Raw genomic sequence first — 15,165 nt, 5'->3', positions numbered from 1 at the left:
CAAAGTGGCCACCTATGTTGTGGGTCATCTTCGCAAACCGCTGGATAAGGAGGTTCGGAACCACCTCAAAGCGGAATGTCCTCATCCCTCTCTTCAAGAAAAGGTAGCCCTTACTCCTGAGATTGATACCAACATGGCGACATTCCTGGGAAAATTGATCAAAGACCCCAAAAAAGGGATTGACCGGTCCTGGTGAGCTTGGCAGGACAAACTCCTGGACGTTGTTGGCCCGCTTACCACACTGCTAGATATGGCGGAGGATGCCGGAGTTTCGAGATCTCTTATATCCTCGGCAGAGGCAATTTCAACTCCTTCACTACCCAACAAGGTGAGTGTTTCTCCCGTTATGGGGTGTGCTTTGGGGGGCAGATTGGTGCTATTCTCTCACAATTGGGCAAATCTCACCTCAGATACATGGGTTCTGCAGACCGTAGAGGAGTTTCACATAGAATTTTATGATTCCCCTATACAGGTAAGGAGATCTTGTCCACTGACTTTCTCTCCATCACAGATGCGTCTTATAGACACTGACATCTCCGAGCTTCTGGAGAAACAAGCTATTGTTCCAACTTTTCCCCATCCTTCGGGCTTCGTCAGCAACCTCTTTTAAGTGGAGAAAAGAGATGGAGGTTATCACCCTGTGATCAATCTGAGAGAATTCAACTAATGGGTGGTGTTCTGACACTTCAAAATGGAGGGTATCCACCTTCTATGAGATCTCCTCCAAGTAAACGACTGGCTAGTACGCCTCAATCTAAAGGATGCATATCTAACAATACCCATCTTTTCTCCCCACCGTTGCTTCCTTCAGTTCCAATGGAAGGGGCAGACGTTCGAATTCACCTCTCTTTGGTTCGGTCTCTCTTCTGCCCCTTGGTGTTTCATCAAGCTTCTCCGCCTAGTGGTAGAGTTTTTTCGGTCCAGAGGCATCAGGATCATAATTTATCTGGATGATATTCTCCTGATGGACCAATGTCCCCGCCGTCTCTCTCTTCATCTTCAGTCGTCCGTTCATCTTTTGGAATCTCTGGGCTTTGTTATTAACAAAAATGAAGTCAGTTCTCATCCCAACCCATTCCCTACAATTCTTGTGCTTCGTGGTGGATTCTGCCAGAGCCACCCTCAGCCTCCAATTTCACAAGCTGTCCAAAATAGGACACAAACTCAGACGGACCCTGGCCAAGGGAACAACTTACCTTCGCAATCTGGCTCTCATCATGGGCTTGCTCTCCTCGTGCACCCAAGCGATTTTTCTGGGCCCCCTCCACTATCGGGCACTTCAACGGCAGAAGATCTCTCATTTACAGAAGGGCCTCACTTATTCTCAAGTGGTCCACCTCTCGGACGAAGCCAAGGAGGGAATTCAATGGTGGATTACTCACATGGAACGGTCGCGCCATTTCTGGTTCACAACTGGAGCTGGTCCTAGAATCCGATGCCAGTGCCTCTGATTGGGGAGCGCGCTGTGGGGAATTTGTTATGGGCGGAGTGTGGTCTTCAGAAGAACGCTTCCTCCGTATCAATCGCCTGGAGCTCCTGGTGGGCTCTTTTGCAGTGTGTTGCTGGACGAGGGACAAACCGCAATGCTGTGTCTTGTTGAAAATGGACAATGTGGCGGCGGAGCGTTATATCAACCACCTGGGGGGCACCTGCTCGAAAGCTCTTTCAGATCTAGCGAAATCCTTCTGGGAGTATTGTCTCACCCATCAGATTTCGGTGATGGCAGAACACCTCCCAGGAGCCTCCAATCAGGTGGCAGATTGGCACTCCCGTCACTGGCACGATGCAAACCTATGGAAGCTTTATGCATTCATTTTTCAAGCTATCCAGGCCAGATGGGTTCCTTTCTCAGTAGATCTTTTTGCATCCTGTCTGGATCATCAACTTGACAGGTACTGCAGTTGGAGACCGGATCCCAGGGCAATAGCCACGGACGCTTTCCTCCAGGATTTGTCCCAGGAACTAGGATATGCTTTACCCTCCTTCATGACAATAATGAGGTTATCATCCCAGCTCAGGAGGCAGAAGGCGGACCTGACGCTGATCACACCGTTTTGGAAATCTCAAGCCTGGTTTCCATTTCTGATGGCACTTTCTTTGGATTTTCCAATCCGTCTACCCCCTCTTCCATATCTTCTGCTCGGTCCGTCGGGTCCCCCCCACCATCTGATAGAGAGGGGAGGGCTAAACCTGATGGAATGGAGGATTACTGGGAACGTTGGAAGATCCCAGGAATTTCGCCTACAGCTGCCGCTCTCCTCACCAGAGCCTGGTCGGAGAGTACTAACAGAAGGTACAACTCTGCGTAGAAACGCTGGTTCGGTTGGTGCCTTCAATGACGTTTGGATCTCATGGGGGCAAGCATTGTCCAGTTAATTCATTTTTTTTTGCATCCCTTGCTTCAAAAGGGATGGCGTATAGATCGATAAATAACTTCCTCTCCGCCATTTCCGTGGGCCACTGTCCGATTGAAGGATCTCCTGCAGGACAGCACCCCATGGTCTGCAAACTTCTAAGGGGCATTAGACTGTCCCTGTCCCATCAACCTCGGTATTCTTCCCTCTGGGACGTCAATAAGGTTTTGGCTCTTTTCCAAAATTGGTCGTCCAATAAATACCTTTCCAGGGAGCAAATGTCGGCCAAGCTAGTAACCCTTCTCTGCCTCGTATCCTGCTGCAGGCTCTCAGATGTCAGGGCTTTGGACTTAACAGGCCGAGTGTTTACCCCTGAAATGGTCACATTTCATATTCACAGATTTACAAAATCTAATTCTCGTACGATTTCTCACCCGCGATTCCCACAGATTCCTAAATTTTGCATAGTCAAAGCGATTAAGGCTTACGAAGCTATGACTAATGACCTCAGACCACACGGAGAAGATCAAATTCTCATCGCTCTAACGAAACCCCATAAAGCGGTTGCGTCTCCTACAATCGCCAGGTGGGTTAGATGGGCTATGATTGAAGCAGGGATAGATATATCTATTTTTAGAGCCCATTCCGCAAGAGGTGCAATGGCATTTAATGCATGGGCCTCAGGGGCTCGTTTGGAGGATATCCTTAAGGCAGCGGACTGGTCCTCTGATTCGACCTTCAGAAACTGCTATTTTAGACCTATCCAAACAGTGGCCTTGCTAGTGGTCGATAAGCTTTAAACTAGCCTAATCCTCTCCTCCGGTCCTGACATAGAATGAAAAATTTCCTAGCTCTCGTAACGGAAAGTTTCAATTCTATTAAGGATAAGAAGGCGAGGATTAGTGCCTCCCTCTTCTCTTAATACAAGGATCCCGCCCTAGTTCAGGTGGTAAACTGTCTTGCATGTTCTATGTCCATACCAGAAGATAAGTTTTAAGCAGTTGTAGTTTTATACAAATGCATGTTTCTTGGTTCTGAAATCTTCATGTTGAAATCTTTGCATTTTGGTTTGGCTTGTTTGAATCAGTAACTTACTAAGATTTGATATTAATCAGTCGGTTCTTGACAGGCATGGAGACTTCAAAACAAGAGTAAAAGGATCCAGCCTAGAGAGTGGTCGCAGGAAGAAAGAGGAGGGGAAGACGTGAAGTTGGGTTAGTCAGGCGTTAGACGGTTGCTGATTGGATGAAGAGGAAGTCCTTCATTGCTGTTATTTCTTTTCTGCTGTCTGCTGGGAAAAGTATTTGATTATGTTTTACACACTTAGTTAATGCTGCTGTTCGAATTAAAGTGAAGAACGATAAGCCTAATCCTCGCCTTCATGTCCTTAATAGAACTGAAACTTTCTGTTACGATAGCTAGGACATTTTTCATTACCCCACATATTACAGCACTCATGACAACTTTTATAACGTCAATAAAAATATCAATGTAACATTAGTTGGTGTAAACGCCTGAAAAATGGAAAATAAAATGCAAATTATTCCAAAACTAAAACCAGTAACTAAACTTTGAATTTTGATCACCTGCACACTAGTTGTTGTATCATATCTAATAAAAACAATATGTCCATAATAAATATTGGTCTTTTATCCTTGTGCACATATCTTAGGGTCCAATATGATTATATCCTATCTCTAAGGCCTCCAGCCTAAATGATTTATGTCTCATGTAGACACGGAGAACATACTATTCTGAACAGCAACTGGAGAAAGTGGCAGCTACTTAATATAAAATATAAAACAACGTCTTGTATGCAGAAAACTATCAAAGTTCCAAGGTACATGTTTCTGAACTAGTCACTGATTACATTATTCTATTATTCCATTCTGTTGAATCCACTCTAATATGACAGCATTTTTTTAAGAATCCACAATAATAAATGGAGAAAAGACAATTTCTTTGAGGCAGATATTCTCAATAAAAAAATGTATCTGTCTGGATTGGTCAGATGCCACTTTATATGTGCTTGGTTGTAAGAAGCATGGCACAGACTCCCAAGAGACTCTGTCCGCTTAAAGGAAGATTGTGCATATACTGCACACTCAGAAGGTGTGTAGCTGGATGTTGCACCCAGCATGCAGCTGGGTGTCTTCGGGTCCTATGCAGTGCTAATTATTCTATGATCGCATCCCCCCCAAGGAAGTGCTCTGCGATCAGTGGAAGGCATTAGCCGCCAGAAGCAGCAGTGGGTTGCGGAATCTGACAACAGAAAAAGGATGTGAAACGTGGTCTTTTTCTGTGTTCGACTGATATCATGATTCTGAAGGAAGAATGATCAGGCATACGAACTGCCCATCCCAAGACGGTCGATTGTCCAGAGGGAACTAAAGGAAATTCCTTATCGAAGATGAAGTATGAATCTTTCCTGTAATGCCAGTCCCTTTTAAAATCATATATACGGGAGGCAAGCATGACAGAAAATTGTCACAGCGCATTTGTTCCCCATCTTATAATGCCCATTTCTTTCAAATTGCCCTTTTGCAACTGGATTCCACTTGGATATATTGTGTGGATTCTTTAAATGGTGGGTTTCGTTTCTCTTCCTAATGCCAGGGAGAGTTTGTTGCCTGGCTCATCTACAGCAACATAATTATCTGTCTTCAACCAAGCACTGTCACATAGCTAAGGTTTCTTTACACTAATGTGTTTTCCTTCAATATAGAACCCTCTTATGGAGACACATGACACTTTTCACAAGTGTAATACTGTGCAGGGTGACACTGTGGCTATTGTAAGGAGCTTTGCATAGTCTGCAGCACTTCCTTAACTGCAGTTGCAGCCAAGTGATATGTTACGTTTGGGTCATTTCAATCTAATCTACTTTGGTTAACCCCTTAGCTGCCAGGTCTTTTCCCCATCAGGTGCCAGGCCTTTTTTGGACTGTTTGGGGCAGTTCGCAATTAGGCCCTCATAACTTTTTGTCCACATAAGCTACTCACGCCAAGTTTGCGTCCTCTTTTTCCAACATCCTATGGATTTTAGAGGTACCCAGAGTTTGTGGGTTCTTCTGGAGCATTCCAAGAAATTAGCCAAAATACAGCAAAAAAATCTTTTTTTAAAAAGAAATGGGAAAAAAGCGCTGCAGAAGAAAGCTTGTGGGCTTTTCCCTGAAATGGCATCAACAAATGGTTTGCGGTGCTAAAATCACCATCTTCCCAGCTTTCAGGAAAAGGCAGATCTGAATCAGAAAACCCCATTGTTCAACACAATTTTGGCATTTTACTGGGACATATCCCATTTTTACTATTTTTTGTGCTTTTAGACTCCTTCCAGTTAGTGACAGAAATGGGTGTCAAACCAATGCTGGATCCCAGACAGCTTAACATTTCTAAAAAGAAGACAAAATTCTGAATTCAGCAAGGGGTCATTTGTGTAGATCCTACAAGGTTTTCCTACAGAAAGTAACCACTGGAATAAAAAATATTGAAACTGAGGTGAAAAAAAACAGCCATTTTTCTCCACGTTTTACTCTGTAACTTTTTCCTGCGATGTTAGATTTTCAAAAGCAATATGCCGTTACGTCTGCTGGACTCTTTCGGTTGCGGGGATATAGAGGGCTTGTAGGTTCATCAAGAAACCTAGGTACCCAGAGCCAATAAAGGAGCTGCACCTTGCAATGAGTTTTCAGTATATACCGGGTATACAGTAATTCATTTGGTGAAATATAAAAAATGAAAAATAGGTATCAAGGAAACCTTTGTGTTTCCAAAATGGGCGCAAGATAATGTGTTGAGAAGCAGTGGTTATTTGCACATCTCTGAATTCATCATCAGGTTCAATGCAATGTCTTATGAACCTGTGGAGAAGTGTGGCACAATGGTTAGAGTGGCAGATCCTGATGCAGAGATCTGGCCTGGGACCAGGGTTCAATTTCCGCCTCGTGGGTCTTGGGCTCAATTCCCTTGGACCAGATAATTCTCGCCTTGGTGCCTAATCTAATTAATGGGTCCCACTCTGTAACTCTGGGCAATAGCTTCCTTAATCTCCACAAAATCCCTCACATCGCTTGGATGCTTGGCTTCACCCTGGGGCTGTCCAGGAGTGGGCGCCTCACAGGGAAAAGCCAGGAGTGGTTCCACAACGGTATGTGTACAGCGCCTTAAGACCCTAACGGGTGAGTAGTGCGCTATACAAGTGCGAAGTTTACAGTTTTAACCTATATGTTGCCAACATGTTTCAGCCCTACACTCTTGGCCTGTTCAGGTCCTGGGTTTTCATCAGGGCGGACTCCTTGTTTTAGCACTCCCCCAACGGCGTATATATTATATGTGCTATTTTTGTGTGGCACGCAATGAAACTTAAAGCATGCTGAGGCAAAGTAATACTTGCTTCAAAATGTACTGTCTCATCAGGTAATTCTTAACCCAGGGGGTTCTGGGTGTGGGGGGGGGGGGGGGGAGGGCGGGGTGATGCAGTGGAGGTTGGCCCTGTACTCAAACAATCTTCAAGGGTCTCTACCCTTCGTATCACCTATGCGGCTCTGCTCTCTCTGGCTCTAGGCGCCATTGTATCCTAGAGTCCCTTCTTTTAGTTTTTAATCTTCTCATCCACTCCATTATTAAAGGGACAATTTGGGAGCAGATGAGGACTGTTTATGTAATTGTATGCCTCCCAGACACTGATATCAAAACAGCTCCCTGGAATACAGTTGAGCTCACCCTGACTTTTAGGTGTCGGGTGAACCCAATCGGGAAGAATGCCACCATTAGAGTGGGTGAGGGTTACTTATAAAATATTATTTGTTCTCCTTTCCCACCTTCTAGTGAAGTAGTATTTGGGTATGATATGTAACAACTCCCACTTTTAGTGTCTCTTTGTTGTAGAGATACTTTGATGTTGATAGCATACTTCACGAGTGAGGACGTATCCCTTAATCCTTAGAAGTAAAGGATCTTCACTCTCCACACCTCCTCCCGCCCCCCCTCCAAGTTCATCAGGTCTCCCGACCTCCCTTGCTGCAGTTTAGAAAAGCTGAAGGGACACACACACTCTCTTTTTTGTTAAACTGTGAACTGAAGAAGGCCTAACACACACTTGGACTCAGTCACACTGGTGCAATACCGTTTGTACAGGAAAACCAGAGGAAACACACTCACAGTCAACAATACTTGCATGAGGAATGCACACATTAGTGCAAACATTAAGTCGTTTAGACCATAACCAAGTATGCTGCAGACCAGATGGCACACCATCAAGACCCGTAAGGGACCATGGCACAACATACCTACAAAACACAGGTAGCATCTGTCTCACACCGAGGTTCATATTTAAATGATCAGACTTATTAGAAAACAAACATAAGAGCAATCACAAAATACACAAATGACTAGCACTATGGCCCATGTATGCAACATCATGCACAAGCTGGTCAACACACACGTACCACTTGGCATTCAGTGGAGCCCTGAATGGTTCCAGACAGCACAGCAGAGCTACTAATTTGCATTGAATACAACTGTAGTAGATGCGTTATTATAAAAACTCCTTGGAAAATGTAAAGAATTTAACTGGTACCTCCTATCTTCAGATTCCTGCAACATGTGTCAAACCTCAATCCAGGAAAAGTTAGTAATTTCCCATTAACCTGGCAGGTCCCTTTTATTCCCCAGTAGAACAGAACCCTGGTGTTCCTCTCAGCAGTTTAAACCCTTCCACTGGGAATGAGGATCCATTTCCTTGCAGTTCAATCACTAGGATGTCATTGCTTAAATTCCCTTGGGGTTGTGAGTCAGATTATTGAGCACAAAATATCGTGAGGCCAAAATATCATGGACTTACTATCAAGAACTAAAATATAGTTAAGGAACGTGCATGTAGGAAAGATTTACAATTCTTAACTCCACATCTCCAGACTATGTGAAGTTAAGAACAGTACACCTATACTTACCAATATATACTTACTTCATTATAATTCGGCTCTCAATATTTATGCCTCCACATTTAGCCCCATAATATTTTGTACTTGATATTTTTGTGGAATACTTGCCTTGGAGATGCTTATTAAGAATCGTGATCTCAATAAGTCCTTTGATCCCTGGTTATTTAATTGCAATACTCAAGCTCTCATTGAGGAAACAAAGATTCCCTTTGCTTTATGTAAGTCTCTTACATGCCGCAACCATCCTCATGATGCAAAGACTTGAAGAGTGTGAGGTTCCCCAACAAGTGGCTGCAAAGAAGAGGTGCCAGAACTATTGGGTTGGCGTCCATTCAGGTTATATCCAAGAGATGGCCTCTTTCTTACATCAAAATAACGATAAACCATAATGCACACTACTGCTACAATACAAAAAAATTCTGAAAGTGAACACTAGAGAAGAAGAATGTAAACAATAACCATTTAATATTCTTTCTACAGGAGAGGAGATGAGTTATCTACATATGTACACACTATGCTTTTCAGGAAACCAGTAGACAGCTTGCCTTAATAATATCAGGTAAGTGTCTCAAGCACCAACCTACGGATTATATTCAGGAATATCAAAATGTTGAGGCCTTCTGGTGACATTAACATTATTGTTTGATAGTGCAGTGCTGCCAGACCACTGTTGAACATAACGGGTAATAGACACATTTGGAGCCAGATGTAGGAAGCCGTTTGCATGGTGCAAACTGCGAAAATCGCAGTTTGCACCATGCAAACAGCCTACTGTACCGACTCGCAAATTGTGAATACGACTCGTAAATAGGAAGGGGTGTCCCTTCCTATTTGCGACTCGCATCGTAATGCAGAATTGCTTTGTGACCGCAAATGCGGTCACAAAGCAATTCGCAGTTACCACCAGTGTATCACTGGTGGTAACTCATTTGCAAAAGGGAAGGGGTCCCCATGGGTCTGTATTTATGTGAGAGAGTGTATGTAACTGTGAAATTGTGTGTATGTGTACGTATGTGTCTGTGAGTGAAAGTGGAGGTCAAAGGGCATGTGGTGTAATTTCCGCTACCCCTGGCATTTCGGTGAATTGAGGTCCGTGCAGCCCACCCTTACAGGTGGCACTAACAGGAAACACTTGCTTTCCAACCTCGGAATCGTGTGATGTTAAAGTGCTTGACCAGCGAATGAGAATGAGACTCCACTGCCTTAGTTGCTGCAGTTCAGCACGAAAGCACCGTCATTCACAGCTTATTGCTCGTGGTGACACAGATCAACAGCATAAAGTTTAGTTACTATGTTGTTCTTCCTATGACCAGGCTGTAGTGTTCTGCAAACCCGTGTCTTCAGAAGCACAACTCGGGCGGTAGGCAATTATATCATGAATATATCAGCTACATCACTGGCTACTGCTGTAGTACAACATTTCAAACTGAGGGTGCATTGTGGTTTAGGAGTAAACAGCTTAAAAACATTAGATCACATCTCAGACTAAATTTTTGCACAACGTCTGCAATGCGACTCAGAGATACTTTTGTGCTAGGGCACTTGCATGAATATGTCGCAGCGCAAAGTGCCTCTGCAGCAGTATTCCCAGAAATCCTGCCTCATGCATACTAATGAGGAAGTGTCCCTCTATGAAACCTACCGAAAGGCTACGTATGCTTAGTGCCCCGAAAGGGACAGGGGCACTAAGCGAAACGAAAAAATGGCATGAAGCTAAGAGGAAATGGGGCGAGGGCGGTGCACAATGCTCCTTTTATGTCCATATTTACAAACTGAATCCTGGCCCTCACAGACAGCTACCACTTTGTCAATGGAGATGTCGGTTTCCATATATTAGTTTGAGATCACAATTGTGGCCGCAAACCACTGATACACATCCTTATGATCCACAAAGAACGGGAAGGCACCCCTGAGGGAGACACCCCTTTTGCTGCCTCTCTCCCCTGCGAATTGCACTGCAAGTTGCAAACCTATTTACAAATTGTAATGCATGTGCCTTTAGTACTTTGTTCCACGGACGGTTTTTCGCTTCAAAGGCCTGCAATGTCGCCCACAGCAGGTTTTTAAGGTCTAACTCGTTACGAAGCATCATTGCCATTATACAAACACTAAAAACACATATTCCAACAAGAAATAAAACTCTATCGTAGGATTCTAAACATTTCTTATATTAGTATGACTCGAGTCTTTTGGTGTCAACAAAACTTAATACAGATGTCTGACCATTTAGGTCAATCCGAGGAATGTGCATGGTCTTCTTCTCTGCAGCATGCAGCAAACTGGGGTCTGACTCATTAGGGGCCCGTACTGCCCGAACTCTCTGCAGAAGAAAGCTGACTGAGCTCCAGGTGTAGGGGCAGCAGGTCGCCCTGTAGCGGCCACTTCAAACTCAGAGCCTCCTTTGCGAGGCGTGATATCTGCTTCATGAACCAAGAACAACAAGACACCCCATGTCGCTTAATTCCCTTCATCTCAGAGGGCGCAGACAGCCAGATGGTACTTATAGGATCGGTCTGCACAGCCCCCGTCGCTACAAAACTTGTGCTTGGAACATGACTGCTTCAAAGAACAGGCGGGCGAACATTGTCTATTCATTGTGTTCTCCACTTGAATATTCTGCCCAACTATAGACTATCACCGACTGTACCTCAGGGCTTACAACCCCAGTTCAGCACTCTGTGACCACCTTCTGAATATTCCACCCAATAGTAGAGTATCATAGATTTACCTCAGGGTTTACACCCCGAGGTAGACACTCTGTGACCCCCACCGAATACTCCAGCCAATTGTAGGCTATCACACCTTGCACCTCAGGGATTATACCCCCACCACACCTTCAGCACTCAGAGACCCCACTTGAAGATTCAATCAATCAATCAAATTTCTTGAGCGCGCTACTCACCTGGAAGGGTCTCAAGGCCCTTGGGGGGGGGTTCTACTGCTCGAAGAACCAGGTCTTGAGGCACTTCCTGAAGGTCAGGAGGTCCTGGGTCTTACGTAGGGTGGCGGGGAGTGAGTTTCAGATTTAGGCGGTGAGGTGAGAGAAGGATCTGCCGCCGGTTGTGGTACGGTGAATGCGAGGGACTGTTGCGAGGGCGACTTTGGCAGAGCAGAGCTGACGTGTCAGGTTGTGGAAGTTGAGTCGATCGTTGAGGTAGGCCAGTCCAGTGTCGTGGAGAGCTTTATGAGCGTGGATTAGGATTTTGAAGACGATCCTTTTGTTGATGGGTAACCAGTGGAGGTCCTTGAGGTGGGCAGAGATGTGTTCGTGGTGAGCGAGATTGAGGGCGAGACGTGCTGAGGCATTCTGGATGCGCTGGAGTTTTTTCTGAAGCTTGGCCATTGTTCCCACGTAGAGGGCGTTGCCAGAGTCCAGTCTGCTGCAGCGTGTGTGACTGTTCTTCTGGATTCCAAGGGAATCCACCTAAAAGTCTTGCAGAGCATTCGAAGGGTGTTGAAGCATGAGGACGATATGGCGTTGACTTGCTGGGTCATGGAGAGTGAAGAGTCTAGTATGAAGCCGAGGTTGCGTGCGTGGGTGGTGGGTGTTGGGTGCAATCCCAGGGTGGCCGGTCACCAGGAGTCGTCCCATGCTGACTTGTTGGGGCCGAAGATGATCATCTCGTTTTTTTCTGAGTTCAGACTGAGGTGGCTTGTTGTCATCCAGTTGGCGATAGCGAGGAGTCCGGTGTGGAGGTTGTTCTTGGCGGTTCCTCGTGAGGGAGAGGATGAGCTGAGTGTCGTCTGCGTAGGAGATGATATTGAGGCCGTGAGATCAGACGATGTTGGCGAGCGGAGCCATGTAGATATTGAAGAGGGTAGGGCTGAGTGAGGATCCCTGGGGGACTCCGCAGATGGTCTTGGTGGCCTTTGACCGGAACGGGGGAGGTGAACTCTTTGTGTTCTCTCGGAGAGGAAGGAGGTGAGCCAGTCCAGGGCCCTGTGGCGAATTCCGGCATCGAAGAGGCGTGTGCAAAGGGTTTGGTAATATTCCTCACAATAGTAGAGTATCACATATTTACCTCAGGGCTTACACACCTAGTTCGGCACTCTGTGACCCCCACCGAATATTCCAGCCAATTGTAGACTATCAAAGATTGTACCTCAGGGCTTGCACCCCAAGTTCGGCACTCTGTGAGCCCCATCCGAATATTCCAGCCAATTGTGGGTTATCACAAGTTGTGCCTCAGGCCTTACACCCCTAGTTGGGCACTCTGATCCCCACCCAAATATTCCAGCCTATTGTAGGCTATCACAAGTTGTACCTCAGGACTTCCACCCCAACGTAAGCACTCTGTGACCCCTACCGGATTCTAGACGATTGTAGGCTATCACAGTTGTACCTCAAGCCTTACACCACTAGTTAGGCACTCTGAAATATTTGGGTGGGTACCACAGACAATTATAGACTATCATGGACTGTACCTTAGGGTGTAAACCGCCAGGTAGGCATCTGTGACCCCCCTGCCCCCACCTGAATATTCCACCTGACTTTAGACTATCACATGTTGTAACTCAGAGTTTACACACCAGTTCAGCACACTGTGACCGCCACCCACAACTTCCGCCCAATAGGAAACTATCACACATTGTACATCAGGGTTTACACCCCCAGTTCAGGACTCGATGATCCCCACCCGAATATTTCAGACAATTGTAGACTATCATGGATTGTACCTCGGGGCACTCTGCTGCTTTCTACAAACAGCAGTACCTACTTAGATCACTTTTCTTGTTTAGGATACTTTCAGTGAATGGAAACACAAAAGTTTAATACCCTGCCCAGACTCCGTGTTATTGCAAGCACAGTATGAGGCCAGAGTTGTAATACATTTTAGTGATTAAGAGTGCAGTAGTTAGCAAGTTAATGCCTTTGCAGTGGCCCAGAGCATTTATTAGTCGTTCAATTAAGACAAGCATTCCAGCATAACCATCTTTAATTGTTGCATTGAGTCATATCAGTTTCCAAATACTAAACCAAGAGCAAAAGAGAGCACATCAAAAGGGAAGAATTCATCTAGAATAGGTTTGATACTGACTTCCACTCTTACAAGAGCATGAGGGCAACAGTGTGCTTACCAAGTGGCAGTTAGTACTGCAGTATGTTTCCCACAGACAGGCAGCGTAGAGCTGGAGAGCACCCTGGGAGCCAGCCATTAAGTGTCTTGATTATACTGGGTTCACCTCTCACTGCAGCCAAGCTCAAAGAATGTTCTCTACAAAAAATGGCCACTCATCCTGAAACATCCGCCAGCATGTAGTAATGGACATTTCTCTGTTCTCGTTTTACAGTTCTTGAAACGTCCACAAGCTGACAGAGTTTTGATAAAACATATCAGAATTGTAGTCGGTCAGGACAGAAGATGGACAGAAAAGGGGAACCTCACTGCAAGCCTCTGTCAAGAACTCTAACTTCATAGTGTCAAAGTTGTGGTGGCAAACGACTGTGATTTTAGCCAGAGCCTTGCATCCCATAAAAAAGAACACATAATATTACGTGCATTTTGCAGCAATAGAATGTATTTGCGTACACACTTAGCTTCTCATACAAGAAACAGCAGATGCCCAACATTACAACCTGTACACCCTACCAACAGATTATGCCGGAAAAGTCCAAATGAACTTTCAGAAAGTGCAACTTATTGTCACCGGACCAATCCCTGGAGGGAAGGAGGGAGTCTCCCGGTGCTCCTCTTAAACACCTCGAGCCACATTCCAGTCCATCGGTTTTCACCCACTACTCCACGTCAGGCAAAGACCGGCCATAAGCTCATCAGCCTTGGTCCTGCTTCAACAGCAACATTCCAGCGCAAACTGCCAGGTCTGGTCCCATTTAAATTGGGAAACAAGCCCTTTGTTGGCCTCATTAGTGAAGTACAACTTGAGACGAAGGCAGGGCCCACGAATAAAGTCCACAGCTGATGCCACAGGACACGCAAGCCTTCACATATCAAGAATCACAAAACCATGAGCGAAATTCTCAGAACTGCCGAGAGGAGGCACCCGGTATCTGAGCCTCGTTCTGGACGCCAAAGGTAACTGTGTTCCACGGTAGAAGCCACAACTCTCTGTGCTTCTCTTACTATGATGTGCGAAGAGCTGGCCCTGAAGCCAAGGGGGTGTTCACTCATTTGCATACAAGTCTGGCTGCATTCAAATAATGGAAACGCCATTGGCAGTCTGCACTGTGGAAAAATTGTCAGCGGGTTTTTCTACATGTCCGCCACAAAGGAGTTGGTAGTGGCATGTAGTACCCCAAGAAAACCTCCCAAAGCAATCCATGGAAGTAGTCACAAATCCCCTTTCCAAAAGGAGGTTTTGGTGTTCCTGCACAGACATGAGGAATGAGAGACTGAGCAGTCAGTGTCTGCATCTGTGGGGTGGGGGCGAAGACACCACTGTATACGCCTGCTAAATTTGGACCCTGTATCCCAGCACGAGGGAGAGAATACGTTAGATGACAATTATAGTATTTCCTTTGCTACGACCTTCAAGGAATACTACTACTTCGTGATACTGAAATATAATTTTATTTTACAGATGCCTGTCTTTCCCAACATATGCGCGCTTTTTTTAAATCTATAATTCTTTTATATTTTCAGCACCACCCTTAGATCCAGTCTCTGTACGGCGTACTTAAAGAAATACAGGAGTCATGTGTGGCGTCAGCATAAGTCATAAGGCTATATTGATACGATGCATCAGGGTGACATGTCAAGCAGCCACCATTTGGTGATGAAAGTGACTAGCAGCAAATATCAACAGAGATGGCTGCGTTTAAAACGCCACGGTCAAACTCTTTTCCAGACCCATTTGCTGGCTATTTTCTTGGTTCCATGGACTGGCAGGCCGTCTACGGGAAAGGGGGCT

General features: G+C 45.4%; 1 protein-coding gene across 1 annotated transcript in view; it reads right to left on the bottom strand.

Moving 5' to 3' along the window:
* The window catches only part of CRYL1 (crystallin lambda 1), a 467,408-nt gene that overhangs the window by 136,179 nt on the left and 316,064 nt on the right, over nt 1-15,165 (bottom strand). The gene's annotated exons all lie outside the window — the stretch shown is intronic.

This window comes from Pleurodeles waltl, chromosome 8 (genome assembly GCF_031143425.1).
Source record: "Pleurodeles waltl isolate 20211129_DDA chromosome 8, aPleWal1.hap1.20221129, whole genome shotgun sequence".
In the NCBI taxonomy this organism is placed as follows: domain Eukaryota; kingdom Metazoa; phylum Chordata; class Amphibia; order Caudata; family Salamandridae; genus Pleurodeles; species Pleurodeles waltl.
The sequence above is the reverse complement of the archived record's forward strand: the minus strand, read 5'-3'. Positions and strand labels throughout refer to the sequence as shown.